Source organism: Doryrhamphus excisus, chromosome 19, assembly GCF_030265055.1.
Source record: "Doryrhamphus excisus isolate RoL2022-K1 chromosome 19, RoL_Dexc_1.0, whole genome shotgun sequence".
In the NCBI taxonomy this organism is placed as follows: domain Eukaryota; kingdom Metazoa; phylum Chordata; class Actinopteri; order Syngnathiformes; family Syngnathidae; genus Doryrhamphus; species Doryrhamphus excisus.
Genome location: NC_080484.1, coordinates 4,783,126 through 4,802,165, shown reverse-complemented (window position 1 = coordinate 4,802,165; position 19,040 = coordinate 4,783,126). Strand labels below are relative to the sequence as shown.

Below are 19,040 nucleotides of genomic sequence, written 5' to 3'. Positions count from 1 at the left end.
TAGTATGTTTTAGTTTATTTGCTTGACATTGCTGATTGAAAAAAAATGTAAAGTTACACATCGGCGGACATGATGATAGCTTTATGATTCTTATTAACTTATTTCCGTGTGTTTGTTGCTCAGCAGTGTTTTGCATTTTTATTTTGCATACATGCACTGCAATAAAATCCAATAGTTTCCAGGCGGATGAAGCGAGCAGACCTCCAGACAGAGGCGGGCTCTTGGCTAGAGGGTGTCCGGCAGAGGAGGCAGTCTTCTCGGTGGGGGCGAGCTGACGAGGGCTGGTCAGAGAATCAAGGCTGCGGCAGGACCTGTTCGATGTCCCCGCACGTTAAAGACAAATGAACCGAGGCGTGGAGGAATTTATGAGAGGAAAACTCTGGACGAGGTTCTTTTTGGACGACAAGCTTCCAGTCGGTAGAAGATCTTTTGTAGTTCCTCACTGAGGACATTTTGGATTTTTTTTTACTTCTCTGCCATTAAGTGTTCACCAGCAGGGACAATTTAACCACTGTCTTCGTTTAAGTTGTTTTATTTTAAGATTACTTTAACGTGTTAATGTGACTTGAGCCACTTTTGTAGCGCTTTTCTTCGGAAAAATGAAACATTTTGATAATCTTTAGTCGTTCTTTTGAGTGGGCTAGATTAGCTAGCTGCTAGCTTAGCTAAAATCGTTCGCAGTCGCCTCTTCTCAGCGGACTAATGTCCACCTGTCCGCTTAAAGTTTGACTGGGATCGTCTCGCCTGGACCGTGGACAAAGTCACGTTACGGAAGATCTAGGTGAGTTTTTCTAAATCTTATCGTGTATTTTTATATTTGTGGGGCCCCCTAATGGAATGCTAACGATGCTAACTTGGCCAGCCGTAGCCTAGCTCGTGCCTTCCTGATGTTTTCACGTTCAAGTCGGCATTAAGTCTCTCTTTTTATGGAATAAGTTTCTGTCTTTTCGTGAAGTTTGTAATGCCGTTGGTGACTTGAACGTGTGTTAGTCACCGTCTGTACTTGGCAACTGCCAACCTTGCTTGACTTGCTCTGCGTAAACTGAACAACAGTGCCGCAAGATAAACAAATAAAACATCTTTCTGGACCCGTTTCACTTCCAGGGCCGGTCCTCAGCACACAGCAGCCGGGGCATCTTTTGTTATGGGCCACCTTCTCCCCCCTTGTGCGGGATTAATGAAGGTTTTCATTTTCACTAGATTAACGGATGTCATTTAATCCGTTTAAGACTGGTCATGAACGCCGGGCTAATCTGTAGCGTCCATGTTTGGTAACTTGTTAGCTATTTGGCCGGGGGAGGCAAACATTCCCCATAATTGGACCTCCGTGGATGTTTGTGTGATTCTGACAGTGTGGCGTGATGGTTGCCCCCCCACCCCTCCTCTTGCATGCAAATAAACACCGGCTGTGACAGGCATGCTGTCGACATGTTGACGCATGCGGCTCGGGTCCTTTTGCCGTGTCCAGATCCAAAGTTGACCCGGTTGAATTAACCCCCGACCGGCGTGCCTACATGGTCCACAAACATGACAGGAATGTTCTATGTGAGAAGAACCCTCCTCCGTTCTGATGTTTGCTTCATGCCATCACCTATTTTGCATAATTGGCCGTGGTGTGTGTGTCAAACACAAAAAGCGAGCAAAAAACCTGAAAAAAAGTTTTTTTTTATTGCAAAGTGTGTATTTACAACTGTGATAGTCATATAAGGTGGATATTTACAACATAGATTAGAAGGTTATAAAACCATACATGGACAGTTAACAGAAGGAAGGGCGGGTTGTGCAGTGTCATAAGATGTCACACGATAAATGGAATGTATACTGACAGGAATATAAATAATATAATAAATGTATTGAAAGAATATATTTCAATGAATTTCAATAACGAAGTTTCTAAATTGACAACACTAGCCATGTTTACATGAGTTTTTCCTCTTTCCGAATGGAATCTTTCCGAATGACTTCCGAAAACATCGTATACATGGAAAGGAATATTCCAATCTCTTGTCTACATGCGCCGCTATAATCAAACAGAATAGTCAATGGGGCATGCCCAGTAAAACTTAAACATCAACATCACGTGATACAGACTTCCCCGAGTTTTTCTTTCACTTGTTGGAATAACTCCATATTGCCAGTTTTTCGTTGGTTCATTCTTGAAATTTAGTTTGGATCAAAAACAAACTTTCCGCAGCAGTCCAGTGCCGATTGCTCGCCTCCATTTTTTAAAATCAAAGAACATCAGGAGCTGCGTGTTACGTCATATCTGAGCATGTGCTGAAAGAACGCACCCGGGATAAATTTAAACAGGAAAAGATCAAATTCAATCTTGCTAATATTTTATAATTAAACTGGGGACATGTTTTATATATATATTTTTTTTCTTTTTATGAATAAAGTATAGAAGGGTTTAGATTCTGTTCCACAGATGGCGGTAATGCACACCGAAAGCTGCTTGCCAACCGCCAATAAACAACAGAAGAAGAAAAACACCATGAAGAAGAACGCACCCTGACAACTTTCCGTTTGAGCGGGTACAAGATACCTCAATGGGATTGGGGAAAGGAATATTCCACCCCTGGGAATCCCATCATATGTTCATTCGGATTGGCACTTTTCATTCGGAATGAGGTGTATACAAAGGTTACATTTCTGTTTATGCAATTGGAATATTTGGGTCCATGTATACGTGGCTATTGTTCCTTCTCCTTCATCAGAGGTGGGCAAACCTTTTGACTCCTGGGCCACACTGGGTTAAAAAATTTGGTGGAGGGCATCAAACAGAACATACTTGCTCCCGGTGCAACAAAACAAAAACGCAACACAACCACAGCAATTTAACACATCATACTACTACTAACTGGGTGATCAACTAAGCCCCAAACAGTGCGTCTAACTTAAAACTGTTATTTCCAAATGCCCGCAAGGCATGCTGGGTAATCCAGCTGCAACCAGTCCACCCCTGTGCTACATCTTTTTCTCTGGAAAACCAGGTGCGTTGAGAAGCAGCAATAAGACGCCATCTACTGTATGTAATTGGAACAACAAGCTACATTTTAATAAGCTGTATTATAATGTGATTATGAGCGAGGCCAGACAGGTAGCGCCAAAGCTATTTGTGGTGGTCTGCCACTGCTGTATACACAAAACACTATCATACTCATGGAAACTAAATCACCTTGTTACAAGAGTCCTGCTGCTTTTTAGAGGCCACTTGACTTATCTGCCTGGTCTCCTGTTTGATGCTTTACGACACAGCTTATCTCCAACGCCAGATAAAAGTTCTTTGCACCAAAGGCTTCCTACTGTAACGACCACCTGTGTCGTCCCAGCCCAAGACAGTCAAAGCAGGAGGCGTATGAGAATGTTGACTAAAGGCTGAATCTCTTCATTCATTTATTGCTCTTTGGAAGGGGATGAGTGCTTGATGTGCAATCCCCCACCAGAACATGAGGGGCAGTGTTTTTTCCCGAGAAACCACCACACTTGTTTCCCCATGACTAGCTGTTTAGCTTCCGGTGTAGTGGTAAACAGAACACCCGCCACAACCATGATCCACATAGTTTACAAACCTGGAACTTTCTCAACTTGCTGAACTGTTCCTTTTGTTATGGAGGCACTGAGGAACCGGAAATGAGGTGGAGGTGCATGTCAAGCAGCATATTTCAGGCTTTAGCCAATGCGGCATCTTTGGGTTAGCACGTATTAGGGCTAAAACTCATATCCCAATATATTTAGGTTGAATATCAATATACGATATATATCCCTTTTTTTATGAGGTTAGACAAAAGTCAAAGCCAAATACGTGTGCAGTTTTATTAAAATGTAAACGATCTTATAGAAAAATAGCCACTGAAGTAAAATGGTTCCATATTTTCTGGACTATAAGTTGCACTTTTTCCCATAGGTTGGAACTTGCCTTCCAAGAGGATATAATGTCGGCAGCGACTTATACTCCAGTGCGACTTATGTATGTTTTTTTTCTACCTAATTATGCATTTTTGCCATTGTGCGATTTATACTGCAGAGCGACTTATAATCCAGAATATACAGTTTTATAATAAATATAAATATTCATTTTGCAAATAACTATCAAAAATGAAATATAATTCAATCTTCAGTGTAATCATGCTGCACTCACGGTAGTCTATCTGCAGCCGGGTTAGCACCGTTAGCGCTTCCATCTCGCGTTCCCCATGATGACAGATGGTAAAAATGTTTGATACCATCTTTATACAGCAACCTTTGTATCGTCTTTTTTGTTGTTCACTCCCGCTATGCAGCCTCTCCTCATCCGTATTTCCTATCGTTCACTGTAGTGAAGGGGTGCTCGAAGCGAACAGCTGTTCCCGAATGTAAACAATGGAGGAAGAGGCAAGCTACTAACATCCATAGCTGCACACTTGCTTAAGGGGTCACTATGGCACAAAAACAATAAGAAAGTAATAAATAAAGCACTATTAAACACTAAAAACGCTGCAGAAGACACAGAGCTGCCATAACTAGCTTACACTCTTGAAACATGAGACCTCCGCATCAAATCCACTCTACATCCAAATGAACGATATTCATTCATTCATTTTCTACCGCTTTTTCCTCACGACGGTCGCGGGGGTGCTGGAGCCTATCCCAGCTGTCTTCGGGCGTGAGGCGGGGTACACCCTGGACTGGTCGCCAGCCAATCACAGGGCACATATAGACAAACAACCATTCACACTCACATTCATACCTATGGACAATTTGGAGTGGCCAATTAACCTAGCATGTTTTTGGAATGTGGGAGGAAACCGGAGTACCCGGAGAAAACCCACGCATGTGACCGCCGACCGCCGTGCCGCCAATGAACGATATGCTTCTTTTAAATATTTAGCTCAAAATAAATATTGCTATTTTAAAAATATCAATATATCTTCCAGCCCTAGCACATATGTGGTTTTCACTGCAACGAACAATTATTTTCTTGGTTGATTAATCCGAAGCTTGTTGTTTATATGAATTGAGTAACCGATGAGGCCAGCAGTGGCCAAACTTTTTCCACATGATGAAAATTGAAAGGATAACGAAAGGGCCACTTTGATATCTTGAAAGGATATTTAGAGAAAAAAATGCATCTCCGCTTTGATATAGGTGATGTAGGTAAAAAGTGTATTTATTAGTAGGTACATCTGTTTTTGCTGTTGTTTTTTTTTCCGTAAAAATATTTTTCTTTATATCACTTTATATCTTTATATCACTTATATCACTTTTTAAAAAATTACTTTTTTTAATCATTCTTCTATTCTTCTATTATCCTGCCAGGATATCAGCTTTGTGTTCATCTCATTGCTGAGTGAGTGTAAATAAATAGAGAGATAATATTGTAATTAAATATACTGTACAGAGTGTCATTTTGTAACATTTTTATTACTGGTGTGCCACAAAATTTTTTCAATGTAAAAAAAAAAATACTGTGGCTCAAAAAAAGGTTCAAAACCCTGTTGCAGATGGTTGCTGACAAAAGAAGTTTAAAAGAAGCATATAACCTCTTAGCATGTTACCCTTGCATCCTTTCATTTTTCACTATGAGGAGGACAAGCGTGTACAAAATGCATTCCAGTGAGGGTCACATAGTATTAACGAGATATAAGCACTAGCGTGCCTTGCAGGTAATCTGCAAATGAAAGTTAAGTTAGGTGTTTGTTAGCGCTTAGGTGTCGTTACCCACATAGAAAGGTCGTTCGTTGTTGTGTCTTAACTTCCCTGATACATGTTTCATTTTTTGTTTGCACTTACTGCAGCTGAAGTGCCGCGTCATGATGCCCTTTAGCTCAGACAGAAAACATGATCCGGTCTTTCCTTGCTATGTCGCTTTTTTTCAGAAATTAAGGCATGAATTCAAACCTATAGCCTAGGGCAGGGGTCTCAAACTTGCGAGACACTAGTTTGAGGCCCCTACCTTGATACCAAAGTTTAATGTCAAAATGACAGCTTAAAGCTGTGTGCACACCGGGCGCAATTAACATGATTTTGCTCCGCCCATACTGTTACCCTACCCTGTTACCCCGACCTGTTTTGCTTTATAAGGCTTATGACGCTGGGTACAAATAAATGCAGGAAATGATTTGGAATAAAACGGAAAATACACGTCAAGATAAAGCATCTCATCAAACATGTTAAAGTTACGACGCTGCTCCCAGATGGAACTGAGTGCGATGCTAACTTGCTAATTGGGTAAAATTAAAAAGTTTCATTAATGTTCATGTTAAAGGTTAAATAACTGTTAATACTGTACATTTGAATCTGAAAAAAATAATTTCTCTACCAACTGTATGTGGTTTCTTATGTTTTTCTTATTTGCTGTTTTATTATTTTACTTATTTATTACTGATTGATTGATTTATTGTCTTTATTCTTACTTTTTTATCTTATTTTGTGTATAGAAAAATAAAAAACAAGATATTTGAGAACAGTTGAATGTTTTATCAGATATTTTGGTGTGGAAAACCGGAACCAAAGTACTGAAAAAGTGTAGGGTATAGCAGAAGCAAAAGCATTGAAGATTTTTTTATTGATTTTTTTTCCAGTTTTTAATAAATGTGTTTTGGGTTTTGAAAACCTGATGCGGCCCGGCTTCACCCAGAACCTCTCTCCGGTGGCCCCCAGGTAAATTGAGTTTGAGACCCCTGGCCTAGGGGAAGAAATGGGACATGACGGTATCATCCTACACTGCTTGCTGGCTGTGACATAGGCAGAAGATGAGAGAATTCAATTGTTCATGATACACCTCCTTTCCTTCCATAAAGTAAGGTGTACGGATGAGCGAGTACACCACTATCTCTATCTCTATCTGTGTCTGTTCACTCATCTAAATGATATGAATTTGATTGGATCATTTGACCAGAAGTTGCTATATGTATTGCTTATTATTCAGCTATATGTGTATGTGTGGACGTGATCCTTATTCTTTTAATTATTTATATGTACTAATAATTAGGCTGCACGGTGGACACAGGTCATACAGCTAGGAGACCCGGGTTTGATTCCCCCCTTGTGCATCTCTGTGTGGAGTTTGCATGTTCCCCCCGTGCATGAGTGGGTTTTCTCCGGGTACTCCGGTTTCCTCCCACATTCCAAAAACATGCTAGGTTAATTGGTGACTCCAAATTGTCCATAGGTATGAATGTGAGGGTGAATGGTTGTTTGTCTATATGTGCCCTGTGATTGGCTGGTCATGTCGATTCCCCTCTCTAGCAAGCGACTTTAATATACAACGTACAATTAACAGGCTCATGTGGCATAAGGGGTAAGACAAGGGCCTGCAGCATATGAATTAGGAAATAAATAACAGGAGTACAAAAGTGAATACAGGTGTTATTTTCTTTTTAGAAGGCCTCTAATAATGTTAGATAGCGTTTGGCGAAGTCAAAACATTTTTATGCTCTTAACTGCAAAAATATTCAATTTCTTAACATTGATTCCTATATTGCAGAATTGTATTTATTGTGGTTGAGTCTGGAACCAATTAACTGCTATGAACGAGTGACGACTGTATTATGAATGTGAGGGAGGGTTAGTCATACAAAGTAGGGCTCTGTAATACGTATATTGATATTTTACAATTATCGATATTTCTTTTAAGCATGATATCTAAAACAAGCATATCATTCATATCTATATAGACTGGGTTTGATGCAGAGGAGCTCATGTTTCAAGATTGCGCCCCCCGAGTGCAAGCTAGTTATGGCAACTCAGTATCTTCTGCTGCGTTTTCAGTGTTTTATTTATTACTTTCTTATTGTTTTTTGTGTCAGGTCGACACCTTAAAGTGTACAGCTATGGATGTTCATCTTGTTACGTTTGTAGGTTGGCGCTTCCTTTGTTGTTTACACTTGGGAGCAAAAGTTAACTTTGAGCACCCCTTCGCTACACGGAGCGACCGTGAATCCTCACGGTGACATGAGGAGGAGAGGCTGCATAGTGGGAGTGAATGGCAAAAAAGACTGTATAAAGGCTGCTGGATAAAGACGGTATCAAACATGTCCACCGTCTGTCGTCATGGGGAACGTGAGATGGAAGCGCTAACGGCACTAACCCGGCTGCAGAGAGACTACAGTATGATTTCACTGAAGATTGACATATATTTAACTTTTTCTTTACATATTTAAAGATAATATACTATTTTATTTCAGCTGCTATTTTTCTATTATTATTACTATTATTTACATTTTCATAAAACTTTGCATGCATATTCAGGGCTCGACAATAACGATGTACCGATGGCCCGGGGCAAGTTAAAACAAAATTCGGGCAAGTAAATCTAATCAGTGATATTCCCGTCGGGCAAGTACACTTTAGCATGCCGTACTGCCAAGAGTTTTTTTTTTTACAGCGGTTCTTGTTGGGTGTTGGTAAAACACGGACTACGTAATTCCGGTGGTAATTTGCAAACCAATCCTTGCAATGGACCAATCAGAATCATTTATTTAGACCGCGGTCCGTAATCCACAGTCCGCGTTTTACCCACACCCGTTGTTCGCGATCAACCAATCAGCGATCGTTTGACTACGAAAACATCCGTCATGGCGGCGCTGCCAACATCGTCTAATTCTGAAGGAAACAGCAAAAAGTGATGAAGCAGTGCCTCCTAAACAAGTATTTTATTAGCGGCAGCCAATCAAATGATGGCACAGGTGAGTGAATCACATTGCTGTGACAATTTGAAGTGGTCACAATGAAACACCACCCATTAGATCCAATACCAAGTGCTGATTTTGCACAAGCTACAAAATCTAGCGTTTCCGTTTCTCTGTGGATTTTTCTCACCTTTGCTTCACAAATTATTGTTTGACCATTGAGCATTTTTTTCTGGATTAAAAACACTTTACTAGTACACAAATGTGTCTATTCAATAATGTTTCATTGTGGTGCACAACTTATAAATATCACTGCTTACTACGACTACCATGTGTAAGGTATTATTTATTATTTTATTTATTTGAGATTCTCATGTGATGCCACAAAAAATGAGATGATATCATTATGGCAGTCTTTTCATTTTACATGGGGCAAGTTCGGGCAAGTAGTTCTCACCTTAAGGATTCCCTATGGGCAAGTCATTTTGGTTTTTAATGTAGAGCCCTGATATTTGGTTTTGACCAAAATATCGAGATATATATCGTATATTGATATTGAACCTAAAGCTATTAGGATATGAGTTTTGGTCCATATCGCCCAGCCCTAGTGCAAAGTGTGTGTGTGTGTGTGTGTGTGTGTGTTTCTGTGTGTTGTGGCGGCCCTGCTATAGATCCATGGATGTATGGAAACCCTGATGTGAATGAGAGTTTTCCTGTTTTTAGAAAAGCGCCAATGCTGAATGTATGAGTCATCGATAATGTGTTTAGTTTTCACTTTCACACAAAACCCATCATTAGACCACATTTCCCTCTCGACCTTGTACACAGATGACATGTCGCCGGCTAATATTCATTATTTACAACCTCACCCGGGGCGTTTTTACAAAGCTGCGACACGCCTCAACATACCAGCGCGAGCCAGCAGATCTCCGTCACGTTTGATTTGAGGATAGCTGAGCCAGACGCGTCTGTAGCTGTGGCAGGTAGTCGTTTGTCATTTGCTCATGATGATTAACGAATGTTGCAGCTTGTGTTTATCGATTGTTTTTGTTGTGTTTGCCAGTAATGACAGTAGATGATCAGCATCGATTAGGTAGTCTGTGGTCCATCTGTGCATGTGGTGTGTCGCTTTGGCTTTAATTCTGTGGCCCAGTTATCAATAATCACCATTATTACTTCTGATCGTATTGTGGTGAAAAATCAACATGACTCATCTAAACAAAGTGCGAGTGTTACTTCTTGTGTCGGCCCCCACCCCCACCCCCAGTGAAACTTGATGCTTTATTTAGGTCTGGAGCGTGTCAGCGGCGGAACCTTTGTTTGTTGAGATTGAAAGCACCAAAGAGGAAGTGGAGCAGAAGCTGCCGAGTGTTTGCAGCTGATTGGGAGGTGCGATGAATAAGTCAAAATGTCCCTCGCTGGCGTCTTTGTCTCCTTCGCAACTGCGAGGAGACACCATTGTGCGCTCAATAAACAACCCTATCTACCCGCCGCGTCTTGTTTGGTCACATCAGCTGGCGAGGTAGATGCTGCCGCCATATTGGGCTGCAGAAACATGACGATCAAGGCCGCACGTCTCCCGCCAGGTTTTGGTGTCTACTGTACAAACAGTACTGACTTATTATGACAACTTTTACCTGTATTTACCGTGGCTCCTGTTGTCTTCTGCTTTGTGTTTTTCAATATAGAAGAAAGTTGTTGTCACTGGCTCTTGACCAGCCGTCCGGGTGCTTGAGTCCTAAATGACAAGGTACGTCATTTTTTTCCCATACTTTTGTGATGGACCTCCAAATTGATTTGGTTCTACCTGGTCACCCTCACTCATAAACACATTATAATCGGACTGTTTGCTTAACAAACCTCACACGTCTGCCAGAGAATAATAAGATGTAGCAGGAGGGGTCAGTGTTCTGAAGAGTCAACGGTTAATTAATTTCCGCAATATAGGATTCTATGTTGGCAAATGAAATATTTTCATAGTTAAAAACCTAGAAAACGTCTTTATGACTTTCTAAATACTGTTGTTTACATTATTGGAGACCTTTTTCATTCATTCGTTTTCTACCGCTCATCCTCACAAGGGTCGCTAGAGCCTATCCCAGCTGTCTTTGGGCGAGAGGCGGGGTACAACCTGGACTGGTGGCCAGCCAATCACAAGGCACATATAGACAAACAACCATTCACACTCACATTCATACCGATGGACAAATTGGGGTCACCAATTAGCCTAGCATGTTTTTGGAATGTGGGAGGAAACCGGAGAACCCAGAGAAAACCGACAAATGCACGGGGAGAACATGCAAACTCCACACAGAGATGGCTGAGGGTGGAATTGAACTCGGGTCTCCCAGCTGTGATGCCTGCGTGCTCATCCGTCGTGCAGCCTATTGGAGACCTGTAGGCATGGAATAAGAACATATATATATATATATATATATATATATATATATATATATATATATATATATACACACATACATGTACACACACACATATATATACACATATACATGCATTTTATTGTATATATTTATATGTATTTGATACTATTCAAGTATTCAGACCCTATTGCTCTTCTCACCAAGCAGAAGTGACCAGATTTGACGATGACGCCCTGCAACCCACCACCACAAATAGATTGCAAACATGTGGGAAGCACTTTTATTTACTCAGCTGGTTTGGACAATACGATGCACCCAAAACGAACCCTTGGGTAGCTACATGCCCTCTCGTCAGCCCGCTTATAGACATCGGCATCGCATGGTGGCTGCACCGTCACATTGTCCCATGGTGAGCAGTCACAATAAACGTAATTATTCCCACCACCGGGAGAGCCTCACAACAAGGCAGCTGCAGGAAGAGCTTTTGCACGGACTAAAGGGACATTTGTAGCTGTTCCAAACAAGTTAACACCAAACAGCTTTAACGGGTCCGCTGCTAATTCAAGCGTCACACTGGAATTGTTGACTGCCAGCTGTCACAGCCTCTGTTGGCTTAAAAGGAGGATGAGGCGCACAGCAAGCAGCTATTTGCGACCTGGGGGCTGAAACGAGACACTCGGTTTACTCAGAGCTAGTTTGGCAGGTGGATCATGTCAGGTGGCCTCCAGCAGGACGAGGCGGGGCCCTCATGTTGTCTTGGGTACCGCTCGGACTGCATCACTTCCGTGAGAAGAAAATTGATGCTGCAGGCTGGACTGTGGCACCACAATCAAGCCACATTCATACACACCATTTTAAAAAAAATCTCCCCGTCTTATTTTGGTATGCCCTTTGTCTTGAGGGGAGTGTCTTGTCTGATGTGCTTTTTTTCCACACTGCAGGGAAAACTCCTGGCAATGGAGAGTCCAAAACTGAGGAAGTCAGGTTTCAGCATTCGCTTGTGGAGAAATGCAATTTGTTTACAGTTATTTGGCGGGATTACACCAAAATTTGTAGAGGGGTCGCACAAAGGCCAAAGAAAACAACAATAATGTTTGGTGCAGATCCAGATAAGGATGAAAGCGGTAGTCATTTATTTTTGGTTGTTACATTCCACTGGCAGTGGGGTCCAAGTGAGGCCAAGTTGCATATCTGACCCAGTTATTCATTCATAATTCATCATTATGTATTCCTTGCAGTCTGGACTGGGCTTGTGTGTAGAAACCACAGGTGTGTGTTGGGTTGCCAAAAGTCAGGCTTTGATAGAACTGGTATTAGCTGCCCCGTTGGCATCGAGTGGCGCCGGTAGGTAGGGGTCACGCTGTTGTCGGTCGACATATTACTCACCAAAAACAAGGGTCACCAAGTGTTTGGATATATATGTATATATATATGAATGTGTGTGTATATATATATAATATATATATATAATTTACTATTTTTTACTATTTTTACACACACACACACGTGTGTGTGTGTGTGTGTGTGTGTGTGTGTGTGTGTGTGTGTGTGTGTAAAAATAGTAAAAATGATCAAATAAATACATGCTTCCTCAGGCCACATAAAACAAGATTGCGGGCCAAATCTGGTCCCTGGGCCTTGAGTTTGATCCTATAGAACACAACCACAAACCACAGGGAAAATAAATGTAAAAAATGCCACCTAACCTGCTCAGTTTAATCCCTCATTCCAAAGACATGCATGTAAGGTTAATTGTAGACTCTTAATTGTCCATAGGTGTGAATGGTTGTGTGTCGATATGTGCCCTGCAATTGACTGGTGACCAGCTGTCAGCTGGGTCAGGTGACCCTTCTGAGGATAAACGGCAGAGAAGATGGATGGATGGATGGATGGAGGGATGGAATTTTTGCTCAATCTAAATGTATTTTTGGAAATAAAAATAAATGGGTCTCCACAAATAAACAAAAGCACGGGAAATGCTGCAGTCTCGGCACACTTTAGATTGGTTCCAGTTAAGAATAAATTTTCGACATGGGAAGTATAATTGATATATTACAAAGCGTCACCATTACAAGAACTTGAATGAATGCTCGTCTCACGTTTCAAGAGGAAGCGGCGAAAACATCACAGTGTTACTTTTAAAAAGACAACACAAAGGCAGACGGGAAGTTCTGAGACCAAGTTCTGAGCGGGGTCGTGGCCCAAACATTCGTTCCGCTCTGCTCCGCATCAGTCTACATTTGATAGAAGCTTTGCCGCTCTTGGCCACACGGCGCCTCGTGATGTCTTCTTTGGCTTCACACTTGTTTGGATGAATTGTGCCCATGCAGATCTGAGGTCAGCTCTTTATGCTAAGTGGAAAAAGGTCGTCCTCTCATCTCTTGCCATGTGTGGTCGGAACGTCACTTTCTCCGTGGCAACACTAACAAATGCTGTCATGTCAGCTGGTACGCCCTCAAGCTGACGGAACTCTGATGTTTTAGCATTAGGTCAATTGATTTGAACAAATACACTATTTCTGATAATGTACTAATTAAGGTCAGACTGATTTCTTAGCAGAACAACCAAAGCGGGGCTGCATGGCGGAAGAGTGGTTAGCACGCAGGTTTCACAGCTAGGAGACAAGGGTTCGATTCCACCCTCGGCCATCTCTGTGTGGAGTTTGCATGTTCTCCCCATGCATGCGTGGGTTTTCTCCGGGTACTCAGTTTCCTCCCACATTCCAAAAACATGCTAGGTTAATTGGCGACTCCAAATTGTCCATAGGTATGAATGTGAGTGTGAATGGTTGTTTGTCTATATGTGCCCTGTGATTGGCTGGCGACCAGTCCAGGGTGTACCCCGCCTCTCGCCCGAAGACAGCTGGGATAGGCTCCGGCACTCCCCGCGACCCTCGTGAGGAAAACCAGTAGAAAATGAATGAATGAATGAATGATTTCTTAGCAGAACAACCAAAGCGGGGCTGCACGGCAGAGGAGTGGTTAGCACCCAGGCCTCACAGCTAGGAGACCCAAGTTCGATTCCACCCTCGGGCATCTCTGTGTGGAGTTTGCATGTTCTCCTCGTGCATGCGTGGGTTTTCTCCGGGTACTCCGTTTCTTCCCACATTCCAAAAACATGCTAGGTTAATTGGCGACTCCAAATTGTCCATAGGTATGAATGTGAGTGTGAATGGTTGTTTGTCTATACCAGGGGTCGGCAACCTTTACTATGAAAAGAGCCATTTCACCCACTTGCCCACTAAAGAAAAATAGCCTGGAGCCGCAAAACGTTGTATGTTTAAAACAACATTGGAGGGAAAAAAAAAGACGAGTTGGAGTACTCTTGCTAGTACTGGAGATAAACTTTTGTTTTTAAATGAGCTCTAATTTATTTTTTAGAATCGTCAAATAACTCATTAATAATAATTAATAACTCAAATAACTCAAAGTATTACTCATTTCCCTTCATGTTAACCTGTCAGAGAGAACTGGATAGCATCCTGTCTGCTCATTCAGTCACCAGTCAGAACTCAGTCAGGATGCATTCATGGTCTCACACAAAGTTGGATTTTTGTAAACTCATAACAAAGACGTGCATTTTCACCACACGGGTGCTAAAAAATATTCAAGCATTGCAAAGGGAGCCGCAACAAAGAGGCTGGAGAGCCACATGCGGCTCTGGAGCCGCGGGTTGCTGACCCCTGGTCTATACTAAGTGCCCTCTGATTGGCTGGCGACCAGTCCAGGGTGGACCCCGCCTCTCGCCCGAAGACAGCTGGGATAGGCTCCAGCTCCCCCGCGACCCTCATGAGGATAAGCGGTACAAAATGAATGAATGAATGAACAACCAAAGCGGCCATTAGCAACAAAGCATTAGATGAACGAGCTCCTCTTCCAGTTGGCGAGCAGCATTTGTCTGCATGGATGTGCTGCCGTGACCTCAATGTTGTGTAATACAGCAACCTGCTTATTAGAACACAAACACGTGGACACAGATACAAGCTAGACACTGTTTTTTTTCTTGCATAAAGTACATTGGATATGAACTTTTCCCTCATTAAGACACAGCAGATGTTGTGCACCCTTGACTCTGCCGATCAGTCTGACTAAGGTGGTTTGGGACTGCGTGCTTCTGCTGCCTCCTTGGTGTATGCGCTCATGCTAGTGCAGCATTGTGGGGAGTTCACGTCACTCTGATTCTGTACAAATGAATCCCAAAGGCTCCTACTTAACTAGAGCTCATATTTAATTAAGAACTTGCAGGCACTGGAGATTTTTTACATTTTTTACTGCTGTGCTATTTATAGCTAGCTGGCACCTCCATTTCTGTTGGGTTTTTTTCCCCCCTCATGAATCCAGAAAGGTACATTGCAACAGGCCAAAGTCCTGTGCCGTGTACATGACTTTGGGGTCGTTTACACAAACTCTTTCTTTGTGAAGCTGTTGTCATGGTAACATACTGGATGTGCGTGTTGCCTGTGATGAATGCACTAGAGTTTGAAGAGCCTGGAGACTTTTAGTGGTTAGTTTCGTGTTGTTTCATTTTCTGTAGCTTCATTAACCTGGCAGCCAGAACCTCACGATGATGCAACGTTCTGTGTAAACACGACGTCAACCAGCAGACCTGTTCATCCTGTTGCAGCTGTTTGCTCAACACACGTGCAAAGATGAAGAACACGTTGCACACATGTTGTTAGAACATGAGCGCGTCATTGCATTTTGAACGACACCATAGATGAGCATGCACGTGGAACCGCAGTGCTTTCCTGTTGTGTTTGCGCTGCTTGTGACGAAGCTGACGTCATGGTTCTCGCAGGATGGACACTCTGCTGTTGCTGCAGACCTCAGCAGTTGATGGCAGCCGTCACGTGGGCAGGAAGTGGCTTTCCAGGAAGTTCGTAAACATCTTGGTGGGCGTCTACTTGCGCAATAATTTGTCAAAATGCATCACTCTTATGTTGGCATGTAACTGTACGCCATCACCACAGTTTGGTACCTTCCTCGCTTGGGTTTATTTTGGGGGACGAAATGCAAAACATAAAACTGATTAGCTTTTGTAATTCTCCAATAGTTAACATAAAACTATTACAATATTTAGGAATTTACACCAATGCAGAGAGTTTGAAGAGAATGATTATTTCATTTTTAGTAAAGTTCCTTATTGCAGGGTATTTCAAACCTTTTCCACCAAGCTACACGTAATAGACAAAAACTAAACTTACAAAAGTAATTTTTAAAACACTTATTTTTGTTTTCATAATAATATATGTATGTTTTTTCTTTAATATTTCAACCTGATGCTATTAAAATAATACTAAAACGTACACATATTACAAATTTAATCTCGCAATATTTTGACTTTTTTTTTTTACCTCATTATAGTACGACTTTTTCTTAATATAATCAAACCATGGAACAGATCGAGTAAGGAACTCAAATAATACACAATGATGAGCTAATTCAAGAAACTATACAAGCAGTTGATGTTTGCAAAATACAAGGAAGAAGAGTCTTGAACCAGTCATGATGTGCTGATTTTATTATAAATCACCATTTTGATGATTAAATCTATGATCATTATTTATTATGGTTGTAAAAAATTGTATTACATGGTTACATTAACATTACCTTACACTTTAGTGTGTAAAAAAAAATCATACCTGGAATACAGGAAGTGAACAAATGTAACTAATAGATTGTAAAACTAAAAGGGGGTCAGAATCTGAAAAGGTGGGGGTAGGATTTAATAAGCTTTGCTTTGCTTCTTCCTACTCCTTTTGGACATGCGGACCTGTGAATTAATTTCTGACTTTATTCTTGCAAAGTTCAGCAGTTTTTTCTATTTTTGCTGTTTTTTGCCCAAGTATTTCAACTTTTTTTTCGTAAAACTTTTGCTGTAATATCTAGACTTTATTCTTGTTGCTACATTGCTACTTTTTCCACAACCTAATTCTTCTCTATTTACAATTTTATTTTGGGTTTTCATAATATTATGACTTAAAATGTCTTTCTTTAATATTTCTACTGCATGCTACTAAAATGACATTCTTTTTACTCATAATATTACAACGTTACTTTTTCTCTTTATTTTGGTAATATTTTGATTTAATTCTTTAAATTAATTACTTAAAATTTTTGCTTTTTTGTTTTCTTTTCTTGTAAAATGCTATTTTTGGAATGTGCTACAGGACACGGTAAAGTGCAGCATTACTGCATTTCAAATTTTGTCTTTTAGTGTTTATGTACGCACATTCATGAATTTATTAAAAAGCGCAATTTTTGCCCATAAACATGTCTTTCTCGAGAAATGGTTACAGCTACGCTATGAGAGGCCCTCACACAGCCACGCTACTCCTCCATCATGAAGGATAAAGATGGAATTGTAACATCGAGGAGGTGGTCCATCAACAATCCTTTTATTGCAAAACCAAAACAGGCTACTGTCTGCCGAACCACGCCAAAAATAACAACAAAAACTCAAGCCATCCCCCTTCCCCTGCGCGCGCGCACACACACACACGTAATCATGACATATGTCACGTTCAAAGACGGAAATCACATGACTCTTCCACGCAACACGTGCCAGGACACAACAGTAACTAAGCAGCAGTGATCTCATTATTGAATAGGAAAGGTTTTGTCTCGTATTATTCCGTACTTGGTTTTACTGCTTCTCTTGTTTTGCTGTCCAAGTATAAGATCCGATTAACGCCAAAACTCCCAAACAGGAGACCAACTACAGGTTTTCAAGCTTCTCCTTGCCACTATTGCTCTCTGGTTTTGTTGCATCTTACGTCTACTTGGTAAACAAACACTTCCTGTCCCTCACGATACCATACTACCATGCTGGTATCAGATGTTCCATACCAGAATGCGCTGCTACTGTTACGTAATATCGTGGCGCAATTTCTGATATAATCCACTTCTTGTGGAGACGTGTTGCCTCCTCCGTCTCCAGTGTTGTTTGGATGTCAGGAAGTGATGAAAAGCACACGTTTATCCTCAGGTCCTGAGTGCCCATAGCGTGCTGTGGGAAAAGCCTGAGTAGATCCTCCTATGGTCTGCTGGGAATGTATGACATCTGCATAACCTCCAGTTGGTGAAGGACTCAGCAAATGAAGTGGAAGAAAAGACAATGTTCTTGTGCCCTAGGCCCATCTGCACGCGTAGATAAAACGTGAGAATAATTCATTAGTATAATTATGATATCCCTCTCAAGGGTGTGGAGATGAAGACCCTCCGGATGGCGCACGCTCGCTTGTCAAGAAAGGAACTGACCTTGTGCTGCTCTGATGTGGTTTGCACATTCTCAAACAGATGAATCACACCGGCTCTGATTAAGCTCCTGATATGGATCAGTGTGCATATGCTCCACGTGCGCTGATAGCCCAGCTAGAAGCCACTTTGTCCTGCTCGCAGATCAGATTACTCACCCTCATTTCAGACCAAACAATCACGGTTTTGTTTTTCGCAGTCACGCAAGACCACTGAGCGCCAAAGCGCTGGGAACCAAAACTGGAGTGAAACTGGAACTTCAGGTTCTAGTCTGTCGCCAGCACTCTCGGTGATACCGCCAGCTTTTCACTTCCTGTTGAATGGGAGCATTTGGTTGCTTGGCGAACACAGCGGTGGTCGAGATAAAGAGGAACTGCATTCATCAATGTGTTGACTTGACATGAAAAGAAAGTCGCTATTAGTGTTGTCCGACTCCTACCAGGTTTTAATCCAGATAAACCTCTAATGTCATGTTGGTCCACCTCCAGTTTGTTTGTGGGGTTAGTAACTCCAGTTGCATCCTGGGAAGCGTGTGGAAAAGCTCCACCTCACACCGGTTCCCTCTGTTTCCTCTTCCTCGTCTGGTTGACTTCATTCCAGGCTGCTTCTGTCTGTAATCTCCGCCAAATATGTTTCAGCTGTAGCCGGCAATCCCGGCAAGCCACAATCTGGATGAAAAGCTGCTTTCAGGAAGTGCTAATCACATTGTGCCAGCTAGCTATTAATAACGCAAGCTGCTCGTTGCTGCCGACATGCGCTCGCCATCACACAAACGCGAACACGGCTCACAC

General features: G+C 41.8%; 1 protein-coding gene across 7 annotated transcripts in view; it reads left to right on the top strand.

The window, feature by feature from the left end:
• Positions 1-166: 166 nt before the first annotated feature.
• erbin (erbb2 interacting protein) overlaps positions 167-19,040 on the top strand; it is a 51,570-nt gene continuing 32,696 nt past the window's right edge. For 2 of the 7 annotated variants that reach the window (XM_058057301.1, XM_058057297.1), the window contains exons 1-2: positions 169-781; positions 10,301-10,362. The gene's annotated coding sequence lies outside the window, so the exon portion shown is untranslated. Of the gene's footprint in view, positions 782-10,300; positions 10,363-19,040 lie in introns of all 7 variants that reach the window. The other 5 variants (XR_009120246.1, XR_009120247.1, XM_058057300.1 and 2 more) reach the window with 5 other exon arrangements.